Source organism: Mobula birostris, chromosome 4, assembly GCF_030028105.1.
Source record: "Mobula birostris isolate sMobBir1 chromosome 4, sMobBir1.hap1, whole genome shotgun sequence".
Lineage (NCBI taxonomy): Eukaryota > Metazoa > Chordata > Chondrichthyes > Myliobatiformes > Myliobatidae > Mobula > Mobula birostris.
The window spans coordinates 68334127-68358430 of record NC_092373.1 but is presented as its reverse complement, the minus strand read 5'-3'; the positions used below and the strand labels follow the sequence as shown (position 1 = coordinate 68358430).

Below are 24304 nucleotides of genomic sequence, written 5' to 3'. Positions count from 1 at the left end.
CTCAGTCACATTCATGTTTAATAATCAGCAGCAGAGCAAAATCAAAAATGATAAAATTCTGAGGTGGAGAATCAAACTCTCCACCTACAACTATGACATCATGTACAGGCCTGGGAAGCTCAACGAGCCCTCCGATGTCCTATCCCGGGGAACATGTGCCAGCGCGCAGATCGACCGGCTATACGCCCTACATGTAGACCTTTGCCACCCGGGAGTCACCCGGCTTTTCCACTTCGTGAAAGCCCGGAACCTGCCTTACTCCCTTGAGGAGATCAGGATGATGACCAGGGACTGCCAACTCTGCGCAGAGTGCAAACCGCACTTCTACCGACCCGAAAAGGCACCACTCATCAAGGCCACCCGCCCCTTTGAGCGACTGAGTGTTGACTTTAAGGGCCCCCTTCCCTCCATCGACCGCAATGTGTACTTTCTTAACGTAATTGACGTGTACTCGCGGTTCCCCTTTGCCATCCCCTGCCCCGACACCACTACCACATCAGTTATAAAAGCCCTGCGCAAGCTCTTCACTCTGTTCGGATACCCATGCTATATCCACAGTGACGAGCTGCGCCAATATCTACTGGCTAGGGAAATTGCAACCAGTAAGACCACGAGCTATAATCCCCGGGGGAATGGACAGGTAGAGAAGGAGAATGGCACAGTGTGGAAAGCCACACTCTTAGCCCTCAGGTCAAAGGGACTGCCGGTCTCCCGCTGGCAGGAGGTCCTTCCCGAGGCACTCCACTCCATCCGCTCCCTGTTATGCACAGCCACCAATGCCACCCCTCATGAGCGGCTCTTTTCTTTCCCCAGAAAATCGACCACTGGAACCACCCTACCATCTTGGCTGACGTCCCCGGGGCCAGTGCTGCTCCAGAAACGTGCGAGGAGCAATAAATACTCCCCGATAGTCGAGAGGGTTCACTTACTTCATGCGAACCCCCAGTATGCCTACGTGGTTTTACCTGATGGGCGGGAGGACACGGTCTCCATCCGCGACCTGGCACCCGCAGGAGCTCCGGGCCCCTACCCTGAACACTCTGTGGTGACTATTGACCCCGTACCCACCAATGTATGTACCTACGAGACACCGTGCACCCCAAACCCTATACAGACACCACACGACACTCCCATACCGGGCGCGACGCACATGCACGAGGGATTACCGACGCCTAACGTGCTGGTACCTGAAGTCAGGCCGGAGCCAGCACAACCGCCATCGCCGGTGCAATCACCGCCGGTGCTACATAGATCACAGCGACGGACTCGACCGCCTGATAGATTTAACCTGTAAATATACTTCTTGTAAATATTGTCAGTCACTTCACCCAGCGGGACTCTTTTTAAAAAAAAAAGGAGGGGTGAATGTGGTAAACCATGTATATATGTTGTAACTCGGTTACCTGTCTGGACACACCCCTCTGCTGACTGCCCCTGTGGCTCCTCCCACAGAGTCCTGTATAAAGGTGTTCGCCTTGCCCCTCCCCCTCAGTCCGGGGGCAGACACTCACTGTGGAGGTCGTATTGTACAGCAAATAAAAGCCTTTCGGTATTTTACCAAACCTCAGTCTTTTGGAGTAATTGAAGGTGCTTCATGGGGTTAAACCATTAAACAAAATTCCTGTTTCCAAAAACTGTAAGTAATACCTCGGAGAACTAGGTTTGCCAACATAAGGTTTCATTTTTTTTTGTTAACTTGAGTAAAGAGGTCACTTCGCAGTCATCTCAATTTCACTGTCTTCCCTCCATTACAAGCATGTTATTCCATTTTCTAATCAACCTACTACATTCATATTTTCTTCAGCCTGCCCATCAAAGGACTCGGACCGTTAATCCTTGATTTCTATAGCCATCCCTATTCCGCTGAAACATTGATTTTGATTTACCTGCTGTCACTGACGTAACAGGAAGCCTGGAATTAGCACTACTTTCACACCTACGCAAATAAACCAAACAATACTAAGGTTTATGACTGAGTTACACATAACCACAATCACAAATAATATTTTGCATGTCCCCTGGGAAATCTGCAGTCACTGAAAACTGCCACAAAAACAAACTATTTCTTTACGTGAGGTCATATCAAGGCATAGATGCATTGTTACCAGATTCTCAGAACACACAGTAACCCTTGGCTCACACTAATGTAGTGCAAATTAGATGAGCAACAGTTAATTGAAATGCCAGATTGCCCCACTCTACAGAAATTCCAGATTTTTAAAAATGAAGACATCAGCTTGCTCCTTTCACAAGGAAGAGAAATCCAAGCAACACACACAGAATGCTGGAGGAACTCAACAGGCCAGGAAGCATCTATGGAAAAGAATGCAGTCGACATTTCAGGCCGGGACCCTTCATCAGATCAGGACTGGAAAAGAAGATGAGGAGCCAGAGTAAGAAAGTAAGGGGAATGGAGGAAGAAACACAAGGTGAAAGGTGAAACCTGGAGGCGGGAGGGGTGACGTAAAGAGCTGGGAAGTCGACTGGTGAAAGATACAGGGCTGGAGAAGGGGGAATCTGATAGGAGAGGGCAAAAGGCCATGGAAGAAAGAAAAGTGGAGAATGGGGAATGGTGAAGCACAGGGATGTTACTGGAAGTTCAAGAAATCAATGCTCATGCCTTCAGGTAGGAGGCGCAACAGTAGAGGCGGTCGTGGACTGACATATCGGAATGGGAATGGGAAATGGACCCAAAATGGGTGGTCAGAGGGAGATCCTGCTATTTCTGGTGGACGGAGCATAGGTGCTCAGCGAAGCAGCCTCCCAATCTGCATCGGGTCTCACTGATATACAGGAGGCTACACCGGGAGCAGCAGATGCAGTAGATGACGTGAAGTGCCCCAAATAGTTCTTCCCCGTGAGGCATGAATATCCATTTCTCAAATTTCCGGTAGTGCCCTACCCCTTCACCATTCTCTTTTCCTCTAATCTCCTCAATCTGCCTATCAGCTCCCTCTGGTACTCCTCCCTCCTTTCCTTCTTCTGTGGCCTTCTGTCCTCTATTAGATTTCCCCCTTCTCCAGCCCTTTATCTCTTTCACCATTCAACTTCCCAGCTCTTTACTTCACCCCTGGTTTCACCCATCACCTTGTGTTTCTTCCTCCCCTCTTCCACCTTCTTACAGTAACTCCTCGTCTTTTATTCCAGTTCTGATGAAGAATCTGAAAGGCTGCCTGTACTCTTTTCCATAGCTTGCTCCTTTTCTAGCTCTTCAGCTACAGGGATAAAAAAAACAAATATATTATAATCTGAACAGAATGGTTTAAATTCAATGCTGCAAAAGTTAAAATGAATCAGTCGATGCTATTATACTAGCCAATGGTTGGAAACAAGATGGGAAAATTTTTAGCCATGGCCTTAGATCAATCTAATCACTCATAGCTATGGAAGATTGAGTACTGATCGACATGGAAATTACCCAATCTCTTATTCTAGTTAGGAACAGTGACGTCACAAAATGCTCTTTTAAACCCCCGCAGGACGAAGATAAGTGCTGCATATCTTGAGGTCTCTGGCAGAAATCTGATGGGTTTTCTTTAAATCTGCTTCAACATTTACACTACCCACACATGCATCTGGTAGCTCCTTTAGGTCTGTTCCAATGACAAACAGATTTGTTCATTGCCTGTGCTAATTTAGTGAATTGTTAGATAAGGATTTCCCCCATTTTACCCCCAAATTTAATCGGCTGTCTGGCTAATGAACTGAAGATCTGCAAGCAACTCAACAACACCCTGAAAAGGTTAATAAATTAAGGGAATAAAGAAGCATGGCAAATTATAACCAAAGGCATTCTGTTTATTGCATCTTTCCCTGTTAAAAATGAGCTATCCAACCTACCCGCCTTCCAGCAATTGGTCTGTAGTCTTGCTGGTTACTACTTTACAAGTAGACATTCAAGTACTGTTTACATTTGATATGGGTTTCTGCCTCCACCATTCTTTCAGGCAGTTAATTCCCAACTCTTACTACCAACCTGGTGAAAACATTTCCTTCATATTCCCAATGGGTGTAGCAATTTTGTTAAATCGTTGCCCTTTGGTTTTTGAACGTGCTACAAATATAAATAGATCCTACTTACCAAGCATGCCTTGGCCAGAAAACAACTTATCCAAATCCACACTTGCCTAATTCTTTCTGTTGCCATCAAAATTGGCCATACTCCAATTTAGAATCTCAATTCAATGACCAGACCTATCCTTCATCATAATTATCTTGCAACTAATGGAATTATGATCCCAAATACTCCATACACACACTTCTGTCACCTGCCCTAAGAGGAGATACAGTATCGCGCTCTCTCTAATTGGGATGTCTATATGTTAATTGAGGGAACTTTCCTGAACACATTTGACAAAACTCTATCCAATCCAGTCCTTTTACAGTATGGGAGTCCCAGTAAATGTGTGGAAAGAAACAGAATTAGAATCAGATTTAATATCACTGACATCTGTTGTGAAATTTGTTGCTTTGCAGCAGCAGTACAGTGCAATAAAAATGTTATATATTGCAATAAGAAATACATACAAAAAAATTAAATCAGTAATGCACAATGAGAAAAACTATTGAAGTAGTAGTATTCATGGCCCATTCAGAAATCTGATGGCAAAGGTAATCTTAAAAAACTGAGTGTATCTCTTGTGCCTCCTCTCTGATGGAAAGTAAAATCACCTACTAACAGAACCTTATTTTTCTTGCAGCTCTCTGCTAACTCTGTACAAATTTGCTCCTCTAAATCCCATTGACTATTGGGTGGTCTATAACATAATCCCATTAATGTGGCCACCGTTTTCTTATTCTTCAGTTCCACTCATATAGCCTCAATAGATGAGCTATCAGTCCTGCCCTTTCTGTAACCAAGTCTCACGTAACAGCCACAATTCCATAATTCCATGTGCTGATCCATGCACTAAGCTCATGTACCTTACCTACAATACTCCATGCATTGAAATAGATGTAACTTAACAATAGTCCAACCATGCTCAAGCTCAGCCTTTCAGTTTCTGCCTTTGTGTGCAGACTTAACATCTACCTTCCCCACAGCCATCAAACTAGCTGTTCCAGGCACACTGCTTCCCAGCCTCCTGCAATTCTAGTTTAAAACCCTCAGAGCAGTACCAGCAAGCCTTCCCGCAATATATTGGTCCCCTTCCAGTTCAAGTGCAAACCATCTCTTTTGAACATTTCCTGGAGACAGCCGAATGATCCACACTGGTAGACAGTATACTTCTTATAGAGGTGAATGGTCTATCCTCAGTCTAGTAAAATTGGCCTTCTCCAATTAAGAACCTTTAATCCTATTTTATCCCGGTCATTTTGCACAACCATGGTAAATCAGACCAAATTGTGAACACTCCCACAAAAGTGATCTGTCAGCAGCCCAACTTCATCTTCTTGAACTCTATCCAAAATTTATACCAATTCCCACCACTAGCCCTTTTACTGGACTTTCTGGATACTGACTTAAGAGTTCTGCATCTTCTACACCTTTCACACTAACCACGTTACTTGGTGTTCAGTTAAATGAAATCCTCTATTGCTACTGCCTTAATCCTTTTGCACATGAAGAGAAAACTTCTGACATCTCATAACAAATCACAAGAAAAAAATGACTAGAACTTTTGCAAAAGTGGTAGCAAAGAAAACACTTTCAATCACTACACTAAATACATTTTCTGATAAGCTCAGAAATTAAAGACAATAAATGTAGCAATAGAGCATTTAGCTCTATTGATATTTTATTAGTAGCAAATAGTTTACAAGACACAAGCACAGAATTCTGCTGCAATCAAACTCAGTTAGAAATGTAATTCAACTGCATACCAGCTTAGAGAATATTTGCATTTTCAAGTGCAACACCTCAATGAGGATATGCTTAAAAATAAGGGAATCTTTGTGTTCTGAAAGTTGTCGAAAAAAAACTTAGTTTTTCTTTCCTCCATTTGTCTCCCCGTTTCTCCTGATGGGACTGATTCTTAGTTGGATCACTCCTTGAGCAACATTCACCAAGATGAATCAATTATATGATCATTATTTAGATGCCTATCTTGATTCTGTAAGTGCTAGCTGGTGTTTAATAAAGGAAAGCTTAACTTGCTGTCAAAATGTGGTCCATGAGGCCAATCACAGAATCTAGCGGGATTTTCAGGACTTCCCTTTGTACCATCCCAATATCTGGGTCTGATGTATCCAGAAGCATAACACACTGCCTTAAACTTGACAAAGCACTTAAGCATGCGCCCACAAAATCAAAAAGGATTTTTATTGTTTTTAGTTAAATCGGTTTAATTTCAATACCAACCAAACAGAGGGCACCTTGCAGACTTTCCCCTCGCAACCTCAAAAAGGATAATTAACATTATTCTCTCAGATGCTAAAAAATAGCAGAACAAGGACAATCTGAAGTCCAAATTCACACTTTCATCACCAGAGGTCAACAAAACTGAATAGAGGGCTATCCGCTAGCGAAATTGTAGGCAGTTTCTAGAGTAGGTTACATGATCGGCACAACACTGTGGGCCGAAGGGCCCGTAATGTGCTGTAGGTTTCTACGTTCTATGTTCTAATTTCTCTTCGGGTCATTTTAACTCATGTATAAATACACCAACTTTTCTGTAATTCTAAATGCACTGATCATCTTTAAAAGGTCCAACTTTGGTATCTGCAGCAACAATGGGCTTAAGAACCAGCAGTGTATGCAGTTTATTTCAATTTCACTGGAAATGTTTGCATGAAATTAAGCCTTGAGCATTCACTGGCACCCAACCTGCAATCAGAGTGGAAACGGAAACAGGCCTTCTTTCTGCATAATACACTAATGCCACAGCAATAATACTAAATTCCTGCAATCCGAGTAACCTTCAAGAGCAAGGCATACAAAATTAAATTTGCCAAATTCATTATATCAAAGATAAATACTGTGCTTTATTCATACTAACGATCGTGCCTGCAGTAAAGAGTTGGCCTGTCACTGCTTCAGACTGACAAGAAATTGGCTTCCCTTTTAGGCACTCGGTAGGACTTTTGTTGTTAAAGTTGGCGACTAAACTTAAAAGAAACAACTGCTCAAATTGAACTAAATTTCTAATCCAAAGTCCAACTACAGAACAAACAGTATCCTTTGAGGGAGTAATATTAATAAACACTCACCATAAAAAAAGTGCCAGTACTTTGAGCAGAATTAGAAGGTCCTCAACAGACCTGGCTCATAAACACGCGGTGTCCAGGAAACTTCTGCAGAAATGCCACTAACTGTATACAAGCTCAGATGCACTTTCAGTGAGGAAAAACAACTTAGAGAAATCTAAGAAAGAGAGAGAAAGCCAGAATCCTGGACCAATTCAACTTGCATTGCAGAACTGTGGGAAACACTCGTCAGTGTCGTCGTTAGCAGCAAAAGGGGACAAAAGTGTTTTCTGACTCCGTGTGAAGTCAGACAGCCAGACAAACAGTTAAAGCAAAACCTGCAGGCGAACACAATAATCACTTCTGATAAAACGTGTACCGTTTCAACACAGGGCAGTGTTAAAAGACCTCGCTTTCAGTGGGAGAGTATAACCGACGACCCAGATGGAGAAGTCTCCAGATGAAGGGAGTGCAATACCCTGCCGTGAAAGCTGATCCAGCTGATCTCATCACATCGGGCTACTAATTCACTGATCTGGGAATGAGGAACAGATGGTGACGCCCTTTCCTTCAACCACCGCACACAGGCTTGCTGCCCGGGTCCACGACCAGACTAAGAATTAAATTGGTGGCAGAACATTTTTCTTTATGTCATGTACACCCTAGAAGCCAATATGCTCGCACAAGTCCACACGTGCACTACACCGATTACTAAAACGGAGACCAAATGGTGTTCTTAGAGCCGGGACAAAGATCATGCGACACTGAAGACCCATCGCAGGAAGCCATCTGCGGCCGCTTGAACCCCGGCAGATTGGCGTAGGTATGAATTGGCACCTTGAGACCACGTTGATGTGCAAGACAAAAGCCACCCATTGTTCCTTCTTGGAGGGGAGCTGCAGGCATATGATTACACAAGTGCACATTAAGCGAGAGCTCTCAGCTGGCAGACGTCAGGACAGATGGCAAACAATACAATGAAAGCAGATCGTCCAGGACCAGGATAATTTTCAAGTAGCAACATATTATGTTCGGAAACAAAAAATACTCCAATTAATTTTGTAAACATATGTTTAAGAATGAACGTAAGCCAATAGTCAAAATAAACCAGACTTCCGTCTGTAAAACAAAACCCTGTATTAACTTCAACTCTTATCTTTAAAAAAAAGTCCTATCTAAAGTTGAACGTTGGCTTTTTAAAAGCTATTTTAATGGATTTACTCTCAGTTAAATGAGAACAAGAAACAAGATATCACGGGGAGAAACAGGGTTTGGAAACGTTTATGAAAGATTAAATAAAGTCGACCGAGTCTCGGCATAGATAACACGCGGTCGCCTTAAATAAGTAAAATATCCGACACTGTAACCAAACCAGCCTGCTCCTGGGAAAAATAATATTGTTATAAACCTTACGTTTTAAGCACATGAATGTATCACATTATAGATGTTAATAGTGTAGAATTAATAGACATTTTTGACAATGTATTTTCTGTCTGGCCACAATCAAATTCAATTTCAGAAGAACGACGAGGGAGGGACGGCCAGATTAGACAGCGCATATGGTGCATCACAAATCAGTTAAACTCACTGCTATGTGCAGCTAATCTTTGGAACGAAGCCAAGGCACCTGCAAGGATAGGACAATGTCATTATTACCATGGATCAGAGGTAGATACAAAATCTATTGCAAATGGTGGGTCAGCAGGTGGTCTACAGATCCTCTTAATCAGTGCGCGCAACATATGAATAAGCTTTTATCACCTCTTCTACAAATCAATAATATTAATGCTTTCATTCAAGTTTTCATTGAATACTCAATTCAAGAGATTTCAATCACAACTCAAACAGACGTTAACTCAACTCCTATTTTAAAAATTTCTCTCTGCAGGGAATGTCCTGAAAGAGCATCAAAAGACACATTCTGAAAGTGCTGCCATCAGGAAGAAGCTACAGGAGCCTCAGGACTCACAGCCAGGTTCAGGAACCTCTCAACCAGCACGTTCTTGAACCAAAGGGGATAACTTCAGTCGTCCCACAATCTATGGAGTCACTTTCAAGGACTCTGCATCTTATTCTTGATATTTAATGCACATTTACTTTTATTATTGTATATTTTTACTTTTTCTTAGCTCAAGCTCGTAAAACCTGAGCTATGGGCATAGCCAAGCACACTCATTTCTCAATTGCCTGGAACTCTCGGACTATCCCAGTGGTGTTCAGTATTGTGGTTTTCTGAATATTTATATAAATATTGCTGTGTAGGCATTATTGAATGCTATTCAAACTCAATATGTAAGTTTGCTGATGACACGATTGTAGGCTGTATCTCAGGTAATGATGAGTTTGAGTACAGAGAGGAAATTAAGAACCTGGTGGCATGGTGCAAAGACAATAACCTATCCCTCAACATCAGCAAGATGAAGGAATTGGTTGTTGACTTCAGAAGGAGTAGCGGACCACACGGCCCAATTTACATTGGTGGTGCGCGAGTGGAACAGATCAAAAGCTTTAAGTTCCTCAGGGTCAATATCACAAATGACCTGATTTGGACCAACCAAGCAGAGTTCACTGCCAAGAAGGCCCACCAGCGCCTTTACTTCCTGAGAAAACTAAAGAAATTTGGCCTGTCCCCCAAAACCCTCACTAATTTTTATAGACGCACCGTAGAAAGCATTCTTCTAGGGTGCATCACAACCTGGTATGGAAGTTGTCCTGTCCAAGACAGGAAGAAGCTGCAGAAGATCGTGAACACGGCGCAGCACATCACACAAACCAATCTTCTGTCCTTGGACTCACTTTACACAGCACGCTGTCGGAGCAGTGCTGCCAGGATAATCAAGGACATGACCCACCCAGCCAACACACTTTTCGTCCCTCTTCCCTCCGGGAGAAGGCTCAGGAGCTTGAAGACTCGTACGGCCAGATTTGGGAACAGCTTCTTTCCAACTGTGATAAGACTGCTGAATGGATCCTGACCCGGATCTGGGCCGTACCCCGCAAATATCCGGACCTGCCTCTCGTTTTTTTTTTGCACTACCTTACTTTCCATTTTTCTATTTTCTATTTATGATTTATAATTTCAATTTTTAATATTTACTATGCTTTACTATTTTTAATATATTTAATATTTGTAATCCAGGGAGTGGGAAGCGCAGAATCAAATATCGCTGTGATGATTGTACGTTCTAGTATAAATTGTTTGGCGACAATAAAGTATAAAGTATAAGTATAAAGTATTGCGTAGTGACTTTGGGATGATACCATTAGGGCAATGTATACGCTTTCCATGTTCCAGAGTCTTTCAAGTTTTTCCTCCTTTAGTTCAGCATATATCTGATGTTTTCCACTTGCTGATTTCAGTATGTTATGTGTGTTTGTAATGACTACATCTATTAAGTAAATTGTTCTTGTTTTATTCTCCTGCAATATTATATCTGGACGGTTATTATGGATTGAACTATCTGTAAAAATGAATCATCCTTTACATAATTAGTGGAACTCTAAAACTGGATTGGGCTTGTATTTATAATAAGGTATGGTGTCGTTTATGAGTTTGTATTTCAAAGCAAGATTTTGGAGAATGATTTTACCACTTGGTTGAACCTGTGTAAGTAACTAGATTGAGTTAAACTGCTGCATGATCCTGTGATATGTTGGATCGTTTCTGGTTTCTTGGCATTTTCTGCATTTATTGTCTTGAATTTGTTGGTCTTTCATTATGTATTTTTGATCATTTTTACGTTATCCACCTAGTCTTGTATTGCCACAAGGAATTCCTCCATTTCCAGGAAGAAGCCTCCAACTCTGAGCCAGGCATTTCAACACTCCGTAGTCGACACCTAGTCTGCTCAGATCATAGGGATGTCTTCAATGGAGAGTCATTCTCTTCCATTGGTTTACATTTTCTTCTGCAGTGTAACGTAGTCACTTTTCTGGGTTGTGCTTTCATTTAAGTTTAGTGGTGTGTACCACTTAACAAAATTGTACATGCTCAAGTGAATGCTGAATCCTGTTTTTGTTGATGAAATTATATCCTTAGAAGTTTTATCTGACTTGTGTAAATTCTTATGGCTGTTATTCCTCTTCCTCATTTTGCCCAAGGTACTATTAATGTAGGCATGTTCGAATGTACAAAGTGTTTTCTAAAATATATCATTTCCCTTCTTATCTTTCTTTGTAAACTACCCAGATCGGTTTTGGACCAATATATTATGCCAACAGAATACATTGATAAGAGTACAACGAAAGTGTCTATTACCTTTATTATACTTGTGCTATCGAGCTTTGTTATGTATTTACCACAGATGTTCTTAAGCGTTTACACAAATTCTGTTGAAAGTTTTCCCTTTATCGCACTCTGATCCATTTTCGATGCTTGTTGATATCCTGGATACAGAAATGTTTCGTGTTCATCCATGGGTTATATTGTATCCTGCTGCTCTGTTTTATATTCCCGCAGCTATTTCACACCTTTATTTAATGTTCTGCACTTATCTAGTACAAAGTTCATGTTAATATCTTTTGGAAATTGTTCTACTATTTGAATTAATTGCTTTAGCTTTACTGATGAAGGAGCATATAATTTCAAATCATCCATGTATAGAAGGTGTCAACGTAAAATTTGTTTGCTTGTTTCTGATTTGATACCCTATTTTCATCCAATTCAGTAAGTTAGAGAGCAAGTTGAAAACTATTATTATATTTTTTCTTCTCTTTTGTATTTGCAGTTTGTTGTCTTTCGCAAATTGGTTGGATGTCCATCCTGTTAGGTGCAGTCCTTCAATGATTCTATTATGGTTCTTGGATTTAGACCATATATATAAGATATAGGAGCAGAATTAGGCCATTGGCCCATTGAGTCTGGTCTGCCATTTCATCATGATTGATCCCATTTTCCTCTCAGCCCCAATCTCCTGACTTCTCTCCATATCCCTACATTCCCTGACCATTCAAGAAACTATCAACCTCTGCCTTAAATATACATAAAGACTTGGCCTTCACAGCTGCCTGTGGTAACAAATTCCATAGATTCACCACTCTTTGGCTAAAGAAATTCCTCATCTCCGTTCTAAAAGGATGCCCTCTATTCTGAGGCTGTGTCCTCTGGTCTTAGAACCCTCTCCAGTTTCAGCACATCCTTTTTAAGATAATGGGCACAGAACTATTCACAATACTCCAAGTGAGGACTCACCAGTACTTTATAAAGTCTCAACATTACATCCTTGCTTTCATATTCTCATCCTCTTGAAATGAATGCTGGTATAGCATTTGCCTTCCTTATCAGACTCAACCTGCAAATTAACCTTCAGGTAATCCTGCACGAGGACTCCCACTCCCTTTGCACCTTAGCTTTTTGTATTTTCTCACCATTTAGAAAATAGTCAACCCTTTTATTTCTTCTACCAAAGTGCATGATCATATACTTCCCGACACCATATTCCATCTGCCACTTATTTGCCCATTCTCCTAACTTGTCTAAATCCTTCTGCAACTTCTCTACATCCTCCATTTATCTTCATATTGTCTGCAAATATTGCAACAAATCCACCAATTTCATCATCCAAATCATTGACATATATTTTTTTTAGAAAGATCGGTCCCAACACAGACTCCTGTAAAACACCACTAGTTACTGGCAGCCAACCAGAAAAGTCTCCGTTTATTCCCACTCTTTGCCTCCTACCAATCAGTCATTGCTTTATCCATGCTAGAATTTTTCCCGTAATACTATGGACTCGTAGCTTGTTAAACAGCCTCATGTGTGACACCTGTCAAAGGCCTTCTGAAAATCCAAGTACACATCAACTGATCCACACATACAAAATGCTGGAGGAACTCAGCAGGCCAGGCAGCATCTATGGAAAAATGTACAGTCAATGTTTTGGCTTGAGAGATGAATTAAAATGCCTCCACAATCACTTCAGCCACATCTTTCAGAACCCTAGGCTATACACCATCTCGTCCAGGTGACTTATTTATTCAGACCTTTCAATTTTGCAAGAACTGACACCCGGAACTTCCACCATACTGCTAGTGTCCTCAATAGTGAGCACTGATGCAAAATACTTCTTCAACTTGTCCACCATTTCCCTCTCCAGCATTGTTTCCTTGTGGTCCAATATCCACTCTCAACTCTCTTTTACACTCTGTGTCTAAAGAAACTTCTGGTATCCTTTTTAATATTATTGGCGAGCCTACTTTCATATTCCATCTTTTCTTTCTTAATGACTTGTTTTTATTTGATTTCTGTTGGTTTTTATAAGTTTCCCAATCCTCTAATTTCCCACTAATTTTTACTGTATTATATCTCTCTCTTTGGACTTTTTGTTGACTTTGACTTCTTTTGTCAGCTATGATTGTGTCATCATGCCTTTAGAATACTTCTTCCTCTTTGGAATGACTGTCACCCAGTTTTTTTGTGTCCTGCACCTTGAGTGCAACTATCTCTCTATATGTCCTGCCTATCACCCCTGCAGTCTCCTACATGATCCGGAGTTCATCCAGTTCCAGCTCCAGCTCCAACTCCAACTCCTTAACATGGAGTGTTAGAAGCTGCAGCTGGATGCACTCTTTGCTGTTGTAGTAGCCAGGGATACTGGAGGTCTCCCCGCCTTCCCACATCCCACTAGAGGAGCAATCCATGATCCTGCCTGGCATCTGTTGTCATAAGGGGCGGGTGCTGGTGACGGACCCAAATGCAAGACACAGACACTGACGTACTAGGAACAGGACTACGACAAGAGTTAAGCAAGCAAGGGAAGAGGGAAAGAAAGGATGCTGGACATAGACACAGGCCCTGGACGAGACTAGGATGCGGGGCCTAGGCGAGGACATGGACAAGAAACACAGAACCCGGACAATGAGCTAGGAACAAGGAGTCTAGACTAGTGACACGGAACTCCAGAACCAGAACCTGGACAAGGACCCAGAACCTGGGTCTTGATTCAGAACCGGAACCCAGGTCTAGGCTAGGACTCAGGATTAGGATTTTGGCAAGGACAGGATGTGGCTACAGAACAGGATGTGGAACTCCTGCACAGGACGAGGCACATGGACAGGACGAGAACACAAAGCCTTGAATTGGACAGGATGAGGTTCTTGGACGTGGCTTGGACAGGACGAGGTTCTTGGATGTGGCTTGGATAGGACGAGGGAACCCCAGCACCAGGCTGGGCGAGGTACTCGGACAGGACAAGAACACGAAGCCTTGACTTGATCGAGGGAGACAGGAGCACAGAGCCTAGGTCGAGAGAGACAGGAACGCAGAACACAGAGCCAGGACCCCTCCTTGGGAACAGGACTTGGGGCTGGGGCTCTACACAGAATGCTGAACATGACAAGATGGTTCCCAACACTAGGTAGCGACAAACAGCCAGACCTACCTAGCGAAGGCATGGGCACAGAGACAGTTCAAAACAACAATAGACAGTTCTTTATCTTGCTCCAGCAGTTGAACTTGACAGCAGTGTAGGCAAAGGTTGCAGGTGGGGCAAGCTTCAGGAAAAAGTGGCAGAGAAGGGATTCAGACAGGAGGTTTGGACAGAAACAATCCAGCAGCCAAGCCCTGGTCTCCGGAGATATTTATGTGTCTGCCCAAATGAGAATCATGTGCCTTAATTAGAGCACCCAACAGAACAATGGAAAACCGGAAAACCTGGAATACGGATCGACGGACCAGACTGTGAACCGGAATGCGGACTTCACGGACCGGGCCATAACATCTGTATCGTCCTAACTGAGCAGATCGAAAGATAGGAAGGAGAAAAAGAAACCTAACCTTGAGCTTTTCTTTCCTTTTGTTTTCTCTGACTGAAGCCTCTCTTCACTGAAGCCTTGAAGAGCTAAAGCCTCAGGATCACTACTCTGACTCTGTCCACTCAGACAACAGCCACTGTGACGATGGCTACTGCAATTGCTCCTGCCTTCCTTTATGTCGCTCTTGCTAATCAAAACAGATACGGATTGGTTGTTGGTCAAAGCACTATTACGCTGCAGCAACCCACTGCTCCATTTTCTACTCAGGCAATAGACCTGAGTGAAATCTCCTCCTCTCAAAACTTCCCATGTCTGAATTGGTCATTGGTCAAAACTCTATTTTACTGACTATGCCTGCAGGAAAATGAATCTCAGCTGACATACATGTACAGTACGTTGATAAGAAATTTAGTTCTAACTTTGAAAACCACTCTGTTTTTGGTCTCCCAGATACCTCAAGGGCTGGACTGACAGAAAAGGGTGCACTTTGCAAAACTTGATCATCATGCCTCGAATTGCTACAGACCTCTTATCCTGCATAATTTATTAATAAATAGAGTTTCAAATCTAAGTGGAGCAATTTGAAAGCTTCCCACATTATGTTTCTTACTAACAAATTATATTTTAATGCATTAAATTAACAGGAGCATTTTAAAAAGGTGGCAATTTTAATTTATTTTCAGCATCACTCACAACACGCTGGAGGAGCTCAGCAGATCGGGCAGCATCCGTGGAAACGATCAGTCAACATTTCCACGGATGCTGCCCGACCTGCTGAGTTCTTCCAGCATGTTGTGAGCATTGCTTTGACCCCAGCATCTGCAGAGTATTTTGTGTTTAACTTATTTTCAATTCTGTACCTTCATCCTGAATGCAGCCACACAGGACAGCGTTTGACGGACAGGAAATTTAATAACTTTCCTCATTTTCTCACTGGGACACCATAGCTGACAATTTTTTCCAAACATTCCTTGATGCTTGTGGACTGGAAGTGGTTATAGGGTCGTAGAGATTTAAACTACAAAATAGGCTTTGCCCCCTCTCCATCCCTTCCTCTATGTCCATGCCAATCAAGAATCCATCCATACTGATCTCAAGCCATTCTGTGATTTAGTGATCAAGTGCTTGTCTAGCTATTTCTTCAAAAACTTTAAGTTTCTCCTCCGCCCACCTACCCCACCAGCATTTACCTGGCGGTGGAGCGGACAATGGGGGCACCTGCCAGAGGTACAAAAAATTATGAAAGGCATGACAGGGTAGATAGTAGTAGATAACATTCTGTCCTGCAGTAGAGGTGTCTCAAGCTGACTGGCATTGGTTAGGCTAAGTGCTAGATGGTTTAGAGATGATTTTTCATCCAGAGGATAATTGGAATTTGGAATACTTTGTGATTCAATTTCAGTTGAAATTGCTGAGGCCACAACTAAGTTTTAGTTACACTGCCCTAGGAAAGATGCCATTAAACTGGTTTGAGTTCAGACGAAAGTTGCTGGGATATTGCCAGGACTTGACGGACTGAATCATGGAGGGCTATGGTCCAGGCTGATGGGACTAAGCAGATTAAAGGTTTGGCATGGACTAGATGGGATGAAAGGACGGTTTCTGTTCTATGACTCTATGACTCTGACAAGAAAGTGTAAAACCCTTGTGTAAACGGCCACACCGAATTGATATTGTATTTGTGAGTAGGATGCCGTGCACAATCCTGATTTGATGGAGACAGCCGTGAGAAGCACGGAAGAACATCTGGAGAAACTTCGGAAATGCCTGCTTCGCCGCTGCTGCTACTATGCTATCGAGAATCTCCGGAGGGAAGGCCCCAAATCCTCGGCTTTGCCTATCGCCTGTTGCCAGGGCCGGGGTCGAAGCACCCTGCAGAGATGGTGCTCGGTGTCAGGCAGCTGGTTGGAGGCTCGAAGTTTTCGGATGGAGTCAGACTGTGGTTGGATGCTTCCAAGGTGCTGCATCGGCAAGCTTGCGGCGCTGGAAGCTCATGGCAGGAAGAGTTTTCTTCCTTCAGCCGTCTGCGTGAGATGATGGGACTTTCGAGGGTCTTTGAGATTTTTTTTTACCGTGCCCATGGTCTGTTCTTCTATCAAATTACGGTATTGCTTGCACTGTTGTAACTATATGTTATAATTATGTGGTTTTTGTCAGTCTTTTTAGTCTTGGTTTGTCTTGAGTTTCTATGATATCATTCCGGAGGAACAAATTGTATCATTTCTTAATGCATGCATTACTAAATGAAAATAAAAGAGGACTGTGTGTCTTCATAATCTAATCTAAAGCTATAGGCGTTAAATATATGCTGTGATTCATACAAGCAGTACTGTTTAACAGAAAGAGAAAACCCCTGAGATTCTTTATTAGAATGATGGGGAAGGATTATACCAAATTTACTTTGAATCCCATGGAGCTTGTGGAAACCTTCCAATACCCAGGCGGCTCTTCTTTTTTCTTCCTTTCTTTTTAGGTAGGACTATATATGGGGGAGGGGGGGGGGAGGGTAGATTTTATCTTTTCATGTATTCTTTTTGAAAACTCAGTAAAAATTATATTATAGAATGATGGGGAAGGGAGAGCGGGGAAAAGCGAAATTATCACATTCATGGCTGAAATCAGGCAATTTGCATTATCAAGCTCCATTTAACAGCTTTTTTATTTATTTACACAGCTTTCAGTACAATACATAATAGCGCTCAATACACTAAACATGCACTAAGTTGTACAACTTATTTTATAACTACTTTGGGATTTTTATTTAAAAAGAGGAGAGGCTGTACTTGATCTAGTATTAGGAAATGAACCTGGTTAGGTGTCAGATCTCTCACTGGGAGAGCATTTTGGAGATAGTGATCACAATTCTATCTCCTTTACCAGAGCATTGGAGAGGGATAGAACAGACAAGTTAGGAAAGCGTTTAATTGGAGTAAGGGGAAATATGAGGCTATCAGGTAGGAATTTGGAAGCATAAATTGGGAACAGATGTTCTCAGGGAAATGTACTGCAAAAATGCAGCAAATGTTCAGGGGATGTTTGCGTGGAGTTCTGCATAGATACATTCCAATGAGACGGAAAAGATGGTAGGGTACAGGAACCGTGGTGTACAAAGGCTGTTGTAAATCTAGTCAAGAAGAAAAGAAGAGATTACGAAAGGACTTTTTGTGTTCTCAAGTACATACATTTCCTAAAAGTCCAGATAAAAACTTACTTGATAAAATTTTTAATTTGAAACCCTTCCATAATGCATCTATATCTAATATTTATGATATGTTGTTCGGAATGAGAAATATTCCTTTAGATAAAATTAAAAATCTTTGGGAACAAGATTTACAGATTTCAATTTCTGAGGACACTTGGAATGAAATTTTTAAATTGGTTAGTACCTCATCGTCAAGTGCCCGTCATTCCCTTCTACAACTTAAAGTGGTTCATAGAGCCCATATGTCTAAAGATAAGCTGTCTCGTTTTTATTCAGATATATCTCCCTATTGTGATAGATGTAATAATGGAGAAGCTTCATTAATCCATATGTTTTGGACTTGTCCGAGTCTTTAAAAATATTGGAAGCAAGTATTTCAAACTTTTTCGGTGCTTTTTAAAGTAAATTTTAAACCTAATCCTTTGACTGCTTTATTTGGTATTGTTGGAGGAAATTATAATATTTTGGACACATATGATCTGCATATTTTGGCCTTTATTTCTCTCATAGCCAGGAGGGCATTGTTGCTGAAGTGGAAGGATGCCACTCTGCCTACTCATACTCATTGGTTACATGATGTCATGTCTTGCTTAAATTTAGAGAAGATTCGCTGTTCAATTTCTGAACTTAGACAAGATTGTTTAACATTGTGGGGACCTCTTTCAAATTACTTTCAAATCTTGAATTTGCTATTAAGCACAGATGTTGGCTAATAATATGTTTTACCATATGTTAAGGATTTTTTTCCTTTTTTTTTTAACCAAACAGCTGTTTTTTTTCCAGGTTTAGATATTTTGTATAATACAGTAAAATTATCTCTTTTCAATATTATGTTTAAATTTAATTTATATGGATATGGGGTAATTACACTTCATTTGTGATTTCAATATATTGTAATTGATATATTATATGTCCTACTGTACTGTATTCTTTTATGTAAGAAATTAATAAAATATTGAAAAAGAATGTTTTGAGGATGTGACTAAACACATTGATGAAAGTAGAGCAGTAAATGTAGCATACATGGATTTCAGCAAGGCATTTGCCAAGGTACCCCATGCAAGGCTTATTGAGAAAGTTAGGAGGCATGGGATCCAAGGGCACATTGCTTTGTGGATACAGAATTGGTTTGCCCACAGAAGGCAGAGTGGTTGTAGACAGGTCATATTCTCCATAGAGGTCAATGACCTGTGGTATGCCTCAGGGATCTGTTCTGGGACCCCTACTTTTTGTGATTTTTATAAATGATCTGGATGAGGAAGTGGAGGGATGGGTTAGTAAATTTACTGATGGTACAAAGGTTGGGGGTGTTGTGGATAGTGTGGAGGGCTGTCAGAGGTTACAGCGGGACACTGACAGGATGCAAAACTGGACTGAGAAGTGGCAGATGGAGTTCAACCCAGATAAGTGTGAGGTGGTTCATTTTGGTAGGTCAAATATGATGGCAGAATATAGTATTAATGGTAAGACTCTTGACAGTGTGGAGGATCAGAGGGATCTTGGGGTCTGAGTCCATAGGACACTCAAAGCTGCTGTGCAGGTTGACTCTGTGGTTAAGAAAGCATATGGTGCATTGGCCTTCATCAATTGTGGGACTGAGTTTAAGAGCCAAGAGGTAATGTTGCAGCTATATAGGACCTGGTCAGACCCCACCTGGAGTACTGTGCTCAGTTCTGGTCGCCACAATACAGGAAGGATATGGAAACAATAGAAAGGGTGCAGAGGAGATTTACAAGGATGTTGCCTGGATTGGAAAGCACACCTTATGAGAATGGGTTGAGTGAACTCGGACATTTTTCCTTGGAGCAGCAGAGGATGAGAGGTGACCTGATAGAAGTGTATAAGATGATGAGAAGCATTGGTCATGTGGATACTCAGAGGCTTCTTCCCAGGTCTGAAATGGCTAGCACAAGAGGGCATAGTTTTAAGGTGCTGGGGAGTAGGTACAGAGGAGGTGTCTAAGTTTTTTTTTTTACGCAGAGAGTGGTAAGTGCGTGGAATGGGCTGTCGGCAACGGTGGTGGAGGCGGTTATGATAGGGTCTTTTAAGAGACTCCTGGACAGGTACACGGAGCTCAGAAAAATAGAGGGCTATGGGTAACACTAGGTAACTTCTAAGGTAAGGACATGTTCGGCACAGCTTTGTGGGCAGAAGGACCTGTATTGTGCTGTAGGTTTTCTATGTTTCTATGTAAGAAAAAAGAAGTGATATGAAGCCAAACAAAACACAAGAGACTGGATGCAGTGATCTGGAGCAAAAAAAACAAATTGCGAGAGGAATTTAGCATGTGTGGAGGCAAAGGGATAGTCGATATTCCAGATGTTTGAATGTGAAGGGAGATGAGGTCTCCGAGGTTTCAGTGCGAAGGGATAGTCAATGTGTCGCATGTTTCAGAGCATAGAGATCATCGATGCATCCACCTCAAAAGATGTGCATAACCTCCTGAGTTCCTCCAGCAGCTAGTTTTGTGTTCAAATGAACAGAAGTTTGACTAAACAGTTTTAAGGAGAGGAAGAGAGATCTCAAAATTTGAGGTAAAATCTGTCACAACAAGAGAATACTCATTTCCCTTCTGATGCTTTTCATGCTGGTGCCTCATTGCCAAACTTCTACCACTCGCTTTATCCCTTTATTATTGTGAACTCTTCCATTGAACTCCAAACCTTCACTGACAGCAAGGGAACTATTCTAGCTTCTAAATGCCGGATAAATTCAGACACGAGGTAAGCATTATCTCAACAAACAAGGCTACTTAGAAACAGTTCAATTAACATTCCTACTGAGCCTATGGAACAAAATAAAAGGGCAAACTGTTAATAAAATCAATCCCCTCTTTTCATGATTCCCTGTAGAAAACAGATGGTGGAAAATGGAAATTGAGAAAATTGCTCCAATGTTTTTGAAAGTAAAGTGGGAAATGCAAGTTTTATGCCTACTTCTTGGTCACCTTGAAAGTGGTGGTGGTAAACTGCTTTCAACCAAAGCAGGAGTGGGATTGATGGGACTGCTCAGGAAGCCAGTGTAGACTCAATAGGTCAATTAATTCCCTTGTGTAGCAAGAGAAATAATGAAATACAACAATAGACAATTTGCCATGGCCTGAAGTCACAAAGAGGGCAAAAGTAGATTTCCTTCCCTAAAGAACATCAGTGATAGTCATGATAGTTTTTATGGCGTCATCTTTTTTGCTTTAAGTTCTAGATTATATAATTGAACTGATTTGAACATTTACGTGAAGTCTCAAGAGTCACACAACATACAGCCCACTGTGTACATACAGACGTCAAGTACCCACCTACTCTGTTCAGAAACAGTTCATATATGCAAGATTTAGGGATCTGATCTAGCTCTTTTCAATCTGAAATGTTTTTGGTCCAACTTGTTACTTGATATCTATGTTGTGTCCACATTACACAATTGTTTCAATCTGCAGTGTAATGTCCTTGCTCCAAAAATTGAGAGTATCCAGGCTCACACATGGTCAGTTGTGTTTCGGTCATAAGAGTCATGGAACAATACAGCACAGAAAAGGACATGTTGGTAAATCTGGTCTGTGCTGGACCGTCAATCTGCTTAGTCCCATCGACCTGCATCTAGACCATAGCCCTTCGTACCTCTCCCATCCAACTACCTGTCCAAATTTCTCTTAAACAACGCTACCATCCTCAAGATGGTTCACAAAGCAACTCCTTACACTTCTTTTACACCTTTTTATTTCGTTAGTGGTTCTGTTACTGTCGGAGTCTGTTACCTACTTTGTAGTGGTGCGTTTTCAGGCTGATTGGGCGATCTGGCACTTTGGTTTCTCTGAGAAGGTTCCATGAGTCTGCAAGCAAAGTCTGCAACATGAAGGCCAGGGAGCCAGAAGAAGGGGTGCAAACCCATGATCTCCTCCATCTCTGGCCAATTGAAGTGCCGAGGAAGATTGAAATCATTGAGGTGAGTGAGGAGGACAAGCGAGTGTTCAGTGCCTTCTACCTGCCTCTCACTCACTGTTGCCAGAGGAAGGTGTTTGTGTGTGGAGGTCTCTCCCTCTCCCTCTCTCCCTCTCGTTCACTGCTCCTGAGGGAAGATCCTTGCGTTTGAATTACCTCTCTCTCCCTCGATGCTGTCGGAGGATGGTACAGGGTTCAATCATCAGGGCTTGTGGATTTGGACTCTAACTCAGGTTTATGATGTGTTCAAGTTCTGATCCTCCTTTTATTTGTTGTTACTTTTGGGCAATTTTACAAACAGAGCAGCCTGCAGATAATGAACAGGCTGCATACAAACATTGATAATAAATGTACTTTGAATCTTGAAATTGACACCACACCCCCCACTTGTACTGGCAGCTTGTTCCACAAACTCACCACCCTCTGACAGGCAAAGTTCTCCCTCATGTTCACCTTAAACATTTCATCTTTCTAGTTATCGTCTCACCCAACCTCAATAGAAAAAGCTTGCTTGCATTTACCTTATCTATCCCCCTCGTAATTTTGTATACCTCTATCAAACCTGCTCTAAATCTTCTGCGTTTTTGGGAATAAAGTCCTAACTCAGGTCCTCAAGTGACAGCAACATAGAACATAGAAATTTATAGCACATTACAGGCCATTCAGCCCACCATGTTGTGCTGACCATGTAACCCGCTCTAGAGACTGCCTAGAATTTCCCTAGCACATAGCCCTCTATTTTTCTAAGCTCCACGTACCTATCGAAGAGGCTGTTAAAAGATCCGTGTTCATCTCCCGTGTTCTCCCATATGACCCGAAGGTCATCAATCTGCAGCTCCAGTTCATACCAATAACTCCAAACCCATTCTCAGCACAATAGACAATAGGTGCAGGAGTAGGCCATTCAGCCCTTCGAGCCAGCACCGCCGTTCACTGTGATCATGGCTGATCATCCATAATCAGTACCCTGTTCCTGCCTTCTCCCATATCCCTTGACTCCACTATCTTTAAGAGCTCTATCTAACTTTTTCTTGAAAGAATCCAGAGAATTGGCCTCCACTGCCTTCTGAGGCAGAGCATTCAACAGACCCACAACCCTCTGTGTGAAAAAGTTTTTCCTCAACTCTGTTCTAAATGGCCTACCCCTTATTCTTAAACTATGGCCTCTGGTTCTGGACTCTCCCAACATCGAGAACATGTTTCCTGCCTCTAGCGTGTCCAATCTCTTAATAGTCTTATATGTTTCAATCAGATCCCCTCTCATCCTTCTAAATTCCAGTGTATACAAGCCCAGTCACTCCAATCTTTCAACATATGACATTCCTGCCATCCCTGGAATTAACCCAGTGAACCTACGCTGCACTCCCTCAATAGCAAGAATGTCCTTCCTCAAATTTGGAGACCAAAACTGCACACAATACTCCAGGTGTGGTCTCACCAGGGCCCAGTACAGTTGCAGAAGGACCTCTTTGCTCCTATACTCAACTCCCCTTGTTATGAAGGCCAACATGCCATTAGCTTTCTTCACTGCCTGCTGTACATGTATGCTTACTTTCAGTGACTGATGAACAAGGACACCCAGATCTCATTTTACTTCCCTTTTCCTAACTTGACACCATTCAGATTGTAATCTGCCTTCCTGTTCTTGCCACCAAAGTGGATAACCTCACATTTATCCACATTAAACTGCATCTGTCATGCATCTGCCCACTCGCCCAGCCTGTCCAAGTCACCCTGCATTCCAATAACATCCTCCTCACATTTCACACTGTCACCCAGCTTTGCATCATCTGCAAATTTGCTAATGTTACTTTTAATCCCTTCATCTAAATCATTAATGTATATTGTAAATAGCTGGAGTCCCAGCACCAAGCCTTGCAGTACCCCACTAGTCACTGTCTGCCATTCTGAAAAGGACCCGTTAATCCCTATTCTTTGTTTCCTGTCTGCCAACCAATTTTCTATCCATGTCAGTACCCTACCCCCAATATCACGTGCTCTAATTTTGCCCACTAACCTCCTATATGGGACCTTATCAAAGGCTTTCTGAAAGCCCAGGTACACTACATCCATCGGCTTTCCCATGTCCATTTTCATAGTTACATCCTCAAAAAATTCCAGAAGATTGGTCAAGCACGATTTCTCCTTCGTAAATCCATGATGACTCGGACCTATCCTGCTACTGCTATGTACTAACAACAAAAAATCTTCCTGGAAACTTACTAATCTTCTCTTTCTTCCTGGGCTTTCATTTGATGTAACTTTCTTGAAATAGATTGCAATGCAG

General features: G+C 42.0%; 1 protein-coding gene across 3 annotated transcripts in view; it reads right to left on the bottom strand.

Annotated features, from left to right (window-relative positions):
- The window catches only part of LOC140195933 (SPRY domain-containing SOCS box protein 1-like), a 251720-nt gene that overhangs the window by 129802 nt on the left and 97614 nt on the right, over positions 1 to 24304 (bottom strand). Inside the window, exon 1 of one of the 3 annotated variants that reach the window (XM_072254620.1) lies at positions 7150 to 7205. The exons of the other annotated variants lie outside the window; for them this stretch is intronic. The gene's annotated coding sequence lies outside the window, so the exon portion shown is untranslated. Of the gene's footprint in view, positions 1 to 7149; positions 7206 to 24304 lie in introns of those variants that run through there. 3 annotated transcript variants of the gene reach the window in all.